The sequence below is a fragment of the Peromyscus eremicus genome, chromosome 11 (assembly GCF_949786415.1).
Source record: "Peromyscus eremicus chromosome 11, PerEre_H2_v1, whole genome shotgun sequence".
NCBI classification, from domain to species: Eukaryota; Metazoa; Chordata; class Mammalia; order Rodentia; family Cricetidae; genus Peromyscus; species Peromyscus eremicus.
In genome coordinates, this window is record NC_081427.1 from 56,917,348 (window position 1) to 56,926,192 (window position 8,845).

Here is an 8,845-nt window from a genome sequence, read left to right on the forward strand (position 1 = left end):
ATACCTAAAGCTTTGACTGTTTATTGAGAGGTTTGGGCTATGAAAGCCAGGCCATTGTCAGACCCCATTGCTAGGGGAAGTTCAAATCAGGAGACCAGTTCCTGGAGAAGCTTTTTAGCTACTACATGAGCAGTTTCAGTCTGGATGGGGAGTGCTTCTACTCATAGATATATAGATATCTATAAAAACTAGCAAGTGTTTTATCTTCTCCCAGCAGGCCGGATCTTGGTGAAGTCAGTTTTCCCAGAGTTCACTGGGCCGTTGGTCTCATTTGGAGCCCTTCCTGGGTAAGGGGTTTCTGTTTTGGATTCACTTGAGCACAAACCTGGCATCCGGCTGAGACATCATGCACTAGGTTGTCTGGTCTAGGTATAGCATACCTTGGCCTGAGCAACTCAGAAAGTTTTGTGGACCCCAGATGAGTAGCCTGGTGAAGGTCAGTTACCAGAGTCCTGCCAGCTGTTTCTGGGAGAATGATCTTTCTCTCTGGTGTCCTCCATCAACCTGTGGGTTTGAGTTGTCCGTTTCTTCTTTACTATGGCAGCACCAGGGGTGATGTGTCATCAAAACATGAACAGACCCGACTAGTCTTAGGGCTGTTTATCTGGCAGCCAGGTCAGCAGCTCGGCAGTGGAGGACAGCAATTTGTAGGGGAAACCAGAAGTCTCTCGGAGGGCCAAGATTTTTAAATATTCTTTTCCCAGTAGTGAGAAGCCCTCCTCTATAGATCATATTGTGGACATGCCCTGTAGTAAAAGCATACCAACTGACGGTCTGTGTATACGTTGGTGGACTTTCCTTTTCCCCATCCGAGAACCTGGGTCAGATCAATCAGTTCTGCTGTCTGGGGTGAGGTACCAGGCTTGGGCTCAAATCTTTTCTGTAACTCTATCAGCTCCCATGTACCTGGTTTCATCTTTCATCTCTTGACAGTCAGGGACAAGTACCTGCATCACCAGGCCAGAGGGTAGCCGAATCGATGGCTGTGAGGTTCTCAAACTGGACTCGAGAGTGGGCCAGAGTAAGGCCTGCTCCTGGGTCACACCGTCACTGGACAGCAGTGTTCTGGTGGTCCTCAAGGGCTTCAGCCATGTCACGGGGTGCTGTGAGTATAAGATCTTGACCCAGAGTTAACGTGTTTGCTTTCTTTCATTAAACTAGCAGTAACCGCCACGGCTCTTAGACAGATGACAGACCTGCTTGCCCTCTAAGCAGAGCTTTGTGTAGAGGGAGGACTTTGTTTCAAAGACAGCTGAATTATCAGAGCTTGTGGTCTCCAGAGGACTGCAGCGCAGGGAGGGAAATGGCGGTGTTTATTCCTGGGATGCTTCTCCTTGCTAAAACTGGAGTTCTTGTTTTCCTTTCTAAAGACACTGTATGGTGGAGAATTTTGATGCCGTGCAGAATTAGAATCGCAAGGGAGGCTTCATGTCTTCATCCCTCACCTCAGTGATACAACCCAAGTCCCTTAATAACAAGAGCCTGTCCACGTCCAGATCCCCACCTGTCCCAGATGTCACAGGAGATGTTTGTTTTTATCTTTTTCAAACCAGAACCCATCGCTCTGGAGGTCGTGTTGTTGATTCTCTACAACTGAGGTCCTAACTCTTTTCTCCTCCTGTAACTCACTTGCTGACACAACCAGGCTGTGTGTGTGTGTGTGTGTGTGTGTGTGTGTGTGTGTGTGTGTAGGTTTTCCCACCGTTTGGAACTTGCTGATTGCTTCTAGAACTGGACAATGGAAAAGCATCCCGCAGGCCATGCAAGCCTGGCTGACCAGGAACTCCAGGCGTACAGCCAGCTCTCCATTTACCACTTATGGAATGCTGAAATTCTTATCTCCTACTGTCCTCTGTGGCCGCTGCATGGTGGAGATTGTAGCGTAGCACCTGGAGACAGGGACAAACAGGGCCTCAGGCTGATTGTACACCAGACAGGATTCACCATGCAGACACACATGAGCTGGAAGTGCGGGCACTTCACATGTGCCTTCTTGTCCCCGATATACCACCACCCCTTAGGCAGGATCTTGATGTAAAGCTGGACCTCACTGTGCATCCCACGTCACCTGCTTCAGCGGTCCACATGCCAGGGTTACAGGTCTGTATCACACTGTCTGAGCACCAATGCCTCTCTTCAAAAGTGCCTTCTGGGTCTGTTAAATCATACACACACACACACACACACACACACACACACACACACACACGCACACGCCCAGCGCATTTATCATTCTATAATTTTAGACACCAAACATTCACTTATAGACTGTTTTGAGTCCTTTGACCTGGACAGAAAATTGATTTTCTCTGGTGAAATGGAGGCCAATGAAGCTGGGATGTAATCAGCAAAGTGAGCTATAGAGGCCAGGACACCACGGGACCTCCTGCTCTGAGTTGCGTTTCCCCTCCCCCCACCTCTCTCTGTCTCTCTGTCTCTGTATCTCTGTCTGTCTGTCTCTCTCTCCATTCCTCCCTCCCTTTCTATTTTCCAGGTAAGGTCACCTGCAGAGAGAAAGCCTTTGGCTATTCTCATCTGGCCTTGCCTGCCATTCCCCCACCCCCAGTCTCTCTTACAAGTTTCAACCACTGTAAAAAGCAGCAATCTTCCACAAAAGAACTTTCCCTGAAAGCTGGGGTGAAGTAAGGGCTAGCTCTTATCTCTGCCCCTGGGGGCAGCCATTAGCCTGCCTTTTCCCTGCAGGTAGCCTGAGAGAACCCGGAGCCCTGGCTGGGAGCAGCACAGGGACTGAAAGCATGCTTGTTCCTTATAGATAGCAAAAGCAGGAAGTGCTCTACTTTATGACCTATAGCCTATAAATCCTGAGTAAATATCGTAGGAGGGCACTGGGCACAGAGTCTCCCAGGAAATGACTCCCGGGGACTGATACCTTCCCTCCACAGTGGTGAACAGCAAGTTCTCTGGCACCAGGATTCTTGGGTTCAAATCCTCACTGTACCTTGTGTGACCAGGCAAAGCCACTGTGTGGTCTCTGTGGTCTTGTGATCTTCAAAACGGGGCCAATGGTTCTTCTTATGGTTTTTCAGGGGGGAAATGAAGAAATAGTGTTTGCGCCATCTCCAGTGGAGTTAGGCCCTTTTGTGTGCATTCAGTATGGTTTTTGTCTAGCCCAACGCTGTATCAGGTGAGGAACATTGAGGAGAGTGCCTGGATACATGAACTGGGAATGGAGTGTTCCCGGCAGCAGCAGGACGTAGGCGTGAGGCAATGACAGAATCAGAGCTGGACGGAGGTGCCAGGTGGAGCTCAGGTCCCACTGGAACAGAGCCTGCCCTGAGTGAGGGTGGGAAGAGAGGAGAGCTTCCAGCAGCTGTGGGGGAAGGTGCTAAGGAAGGGCAGAGGGGCCTGAGTGCAGAACTCCTACCGTATACAGTTCAGTCCTGACACAGAGGCCTGGCCTGAAGTACCAGGCTTGGTGAGTCCCCAGGAGAGAAGCCAGGGCCAGAGTAAGTATGGGTTGGTACGACTTGGAGTTTGAGATGCTGACGGGCTGTCTAATATGGAGATGCCCCCGGGGCCAGCTTAGAGTCTGTTCTGTCCCGGAAGGGATGTAAAGTGGTATATAAGGATATACAAAATTATATATATATATATATATATATATATATATATGTATATGTATATATACACACATATATATAATTTACATAGGAGAGGAAGGAGGAAGGGAACTAAGGATGGGACCTCCAAGTGAGGCGTGAGTTAATATAAAGATGCCCCAAGAAGCACTGGGGGTTGGAAAGATGGCTTAGTGGTCACAGGAGCTTGCTCACCAGAGTTCAGTTCCCAGTGCCCACATCAAGGGGTGCACAAACACCGGTAACTCCAGCTCCAAGGCTCTCATCCTCTTCCGGCTTTTGCAGGCATACATGTGCACATACACAGACACCTAAATGAAATCTTTATATCTTATTATTATTTTATTTGTATGAGTGCTTTGTCTGTGTGCATTATCTGTGCGCCTCCTGCATGCAGCGCGTGTGGAGGCCCTAAGAGGGTGCTGGATCTGTTGGAACTGAAGTTTCAGACAGCTGGGAGCTGCCATGTGGGTGCTGGGAACTGAACCTAGATCCTCTACCAGAGCAGCAGGTGCTCTTAACCACCAAGTCATCTCTCCAAATCTCTCCCTTTTTTATTTCTCCCAAGACAGGGTTTCTCTGTGTAGCCCTGACTGTCCTGGATCCTGCTCTATAGACCAGGCTGGCCTTGAACTCACAGAGATCCGCCTGGCTCTACCTCCTGAGTGCTGGGATTAAAGGTGTGTGCTACCACCACCACCTGGCTCCCCACATCCCCTTTTTTTTAGGAAACATGGTCACAAGCTGGCTAGATTTGATTCAACTCTATTATTAGGTTGACCTGTTCCTGTGTTCCTGCTATGTTCTGTGTGTGAGGGAGTGTGTGTGTGTGTGTGTGTGTGTGTGTGTGTGAATTTCTCAAAAGTTAAGTTTTTTGGCCTTTCCTAAACCAGAATCTTTAGGAGCTTTGAATCATATAATCGTACTTCTATCTGGAAATAATAACCTGGATCTGACCCCTTGAAAGGCCAGGAACTCTCCAACTTACCACAGTCCCCTCCATGCCTTTGCTTCTCCTACCCTAAAGCAGAGTCAGATGCCTGCCATTTACCCTGTAGACTGTTCTCCGAGTTCACACCTCTACCGAATGCAATCAGATAAAAGTGAATGGAGAGCAATTGTTTCCCTGCATTCCACCTGTGTACTCGCGAGCAGGCACTGTACCTCTGAATGGCGCCTGTGTGGCTCTGTTGGTAAAGTCTGGGCAGGACCCCTGCTGCAAGTGTTTGAGCTTTCCAGGCCATAGGATGACCACATCCAGCAAGTCAGGACTCAACACAAAGCCCGAAAGACCTTTCCCCCAGAGTTTCCCGGACAGGGAAGGATTTGTTCAAACGCCTGTCCCTGGAGGAGATGCCAGTCAAACAGCATTGTGTCATTTCCCCCAAGCACAGCTGCTTAAGGATTCACAGGGACCTCTAAGGTTAGAAAAAAAAAAAAAAATTGTCCAGACAAAGCATTTTGAGACAAAATGCCTCCAACAAGACCGTTGAGTTTTCTTTCAATTATGTACTACAGTTTCCAATTTTGTGTTTTTATGGGATTTCTGTGTGTGTGAATGTATGTGTCTCTGTGTCTATATGTTTCTTGTGCTTTTCTTTGGCTCCCCCCCCCATTCTGGTTTGTTTTTATTTTATCTTATTTTATTAATATAATTTTTTAGATGCCTGTTTGTTTTCTAACAAGTAAAAGAAAATGTGGATTTGAGTGGGTGGGTGGGTGGGGAGGATCTGAGAGGTCTTGGGAAAGGGGAAATCATAATTAGAATATATTGTATGAAAAAAATCTATCTTCAACCCTCCTCCCCATAAAGAAAGAATTTATAGCGAGATGGATGAGCAGCTAAGAGCACTTGCTGTTCTTGCAGAGGACTGGGCTTTGGTTCCCAGCACCCACACAGAAACTCACAGCTGTCTGAAACTCCAGTGCCAGAGATCCGGTGCCCTCTTCTGACCTCCAGAGGTATCAGGCACACACAGAGTACACATGCATGCAGGCAAACACTCATATACACATCACACTTCTGAAAAATTAAATATAAATATTTAAAAAAATCACAGGCGAGGCCAGTATGATATCATCCAGGAACTAATTTTCTGTCAATCTGGCCTAATGCAGGAATGACTTTTAGAAAATTTCCAAGAAACTTGAGAAATACTTGGAATTCTCAGAACACTCCCCAGAAACACACAGAGACAGCCCACGTATGTGATGCCCAGGCTTGTGGCAGCCACACTGTGACCACCAAGGGACAAGTCAGAGAAGACAGCCAGTGCACTAACGGTGAGAGGGGGAAAGAAAAAGACCTTGCGACTCTGGTGACATTGTGGAAACCATGAAATGATGAAGTGGGAGCTAACAACTGTCCTTGTAAGTTTATGCAATCAAAACGGATTCAAGTCCAAAGAAAAGACAATAAAAGCCACCGACAAACCAACTTCCCTTCTTGGGTGTGAACAGAAGACCAAGGTAGGCAAGGGCTGGGCTGTGAGACACACTGCTGTGGCACACTGTTCTGAGTGGGCAGACAGGTAGCAGTACTGGTGACACTCTCAGGACCCTTAGCTCAGGGATCCGGAGGGATGGAAACCGGAACTGTAAACTTTGTGAGTAAAATCATCAAGTAGATGGACTCAGCAGAGTTGGCCGTAGAACAATGCAGAAGGCCCGGAATGTAGGACTCCTACGTAAGAGAGAACACAGACAACTACAGAGGTTGGAGGGAAATTATCATAGGAAGAGGTCACAGAGGCCATGAGAACAGAGGCTTCGGGAAGGAGAGGGACGAGTGTCAGACGCAGCCCAATGGTGTGAGGCTGGCTGTGATCTGGGCATGCTTCCTCTTGGGCATCCTGTAGGTGAGTGTTCCTAGGTCCACTTTTTTTTTTTTAAACACATTAGTTATTTTTAAAGGATTAAAAAATTATGTGTATGAATGTTCCTAGGTCCACTTTTTTCTTAACACATTAGTTATTTTTTTTTTTTTTTTTTAAAGATTTATTTTTATTTATTATGTATACAGTGTTCTGTCTGCATATACACCTGCAGGCCAGAAGAGGGCGCCAGATTTCATTATGGATGGTAGTGAGCCACCATGTGGTTGCTGGGAATTGAACTCAGGACCTCTGGAAGAACAGGCAGTGCTCTTAACCGCTGAGCCATCTCTCCAGCCCCCAACACATTAGTTATTTTTAAAGGATTAAAAAATTATGTGTATGAATGTTCCTAGGTCCACTTTTTTTTTTTAACACATTAGTTATTTTTTAAAGGATTAAAAAATTATGTGTATAAATGCTTTGCCTGGATATGTATGTATATATCTACACACACACACACACACACACACATACACACACACACATATATACATACATATGTATATATATATTTTATACACATACACATATACACATATATATTTGTGTGTGTGTGTGTGTGTGTGTGTGTGTGTGTATACCACAGGCATGCCTAGTGTCCTCAGAGGCCCAAAGTGGGCATTGGATCCCCTGGAACTGGAGTTACAGACAATTGTGATCCTCTATGTGGGTATTGGTGACTCTGGTCTTTTGCAAGAACAACCAGTTCTTCACCATTGAGCAATTTCTCCAGCCCCTTTACGTATTTGTGTGTGTATTCGCATGTGTGTGTGGAGAGGGTAGGTATGCCACAGCACGTGTGGGAGGCCAGAGGACAACCTGCAGGAGTGGGTTCTCACCTCCCTCTATGTTGGTCTTCAGGACTGAATTCATGTTGTCAGGCTCTGCAGCGAGCGCCTTTACCTGCTGAGTCATCTCGCCAGCCCTTACATTCTTGTCTGTAATGGTCTTCTTCAGGAATGTCTTTACCCAACATTTTCAGAAACAACAAAAACAAGTCACGACACAATTTAACTTGGTGAAACCCTAGGGATTTCTTCCTTATTTGGTTTTGCCTGCTAGTTGCCTAGCCAATTTTAAAAATGAGACGTTTGGAAGTCTTTATCTAACTAGAAGTTGGAGAGGTCAAGCCTGTTCTCTATAGAAAACGGAGCTGTCAGGACCAGTTCCAACTTGCTAGCTACTGTTGATAGGAACAAGGGTTCCAACTTGCCAGCTCCTGTTGATAGTGAGACAATCAAAATGGAGTTGTATAGTGTGTGCAAGCCCAGATGATTCTTGACCCATGCTACAGGTTGGTGTCTACACTGTGCCCTAAGGGCTTGGCCCCCAACTTGGAAGTGATGCAAAAGGCAGAAAGTACCATGCTGGGGTTATGACTTTGGGACCTGGTTCTACATTGTGATCTCTCTCTCTCTCTCTCTCTCTCTCTCTCTCTCTCTCTCTCCTCCCTCCCATGTCATGAGTCTGCTGGGACATGAACAGCTTTATTTCAGTATATCTTCCCCACCCTCATGCTCTCTATGCTCTCTACCTTACTGTACATCCAGAAACAACAGACCCCAGCGATCATGGACTGAAAACTTCAGGCAAAACCAGTCCCCCTCCCCCCCAACTTTCTCAGGTATTTTTGTCATCATTACAGAAGGCTAACACAACACATCCGGTGAGCCCTCCATCCCTCCCCAGGGCTGCAGTCACGGTACAAACAGATACACGGAGTATCTAGTCCAGAGCAAGGGGACAGAAATGAAGTCCCATGTGCCATCATACAAGGGTAATGGCCACAGGGCAAGGGCTAATTGAAACAAAGCTCATTTCTGTTTTTTATTGTTGTTGATTTGTACGTTTATGAGACAGGTTCTACCAATGTAGCCCTGGCTTGCTTGGAACTTGTTATATAGACCAAGCGTTCTCAAACTGATGGCAACGCTCCTGCCTCTACCTCCCAAGTATTGGGACAATAGGCATGTAACACCACATTTGCCTCTGGTTTTGTTTTTGGATATAGGGTCTTACTATGTAGCCTAGGCTGACCTCAAACTCTATGTAGTTCAGTCTGGCCTGGACGTCATCATCCTTCTGCCTCAGTTTCTCAAGTATTGAGAGAGTATAGATGTACACCACCAGACCTGGTGAATTGTTACAAAATTCAAAACAGGGAGTCTTTAGACCTGGCATATGAATGTTTATGCCCCTTTATGAACTGTGTGTATAAGCCAGCCATGGTTTCCCTATAATTCCAGCACTTGGGAGGCTGAGGCAGGAGGACTCTTGCAAGTCTGAGGACAGCTGGGACTACACAGTGAGTTCCGGGTCAGCATGGGCTACAGAGTGAGACCCTGCTTCAAGAAACAAAAAACCAACACC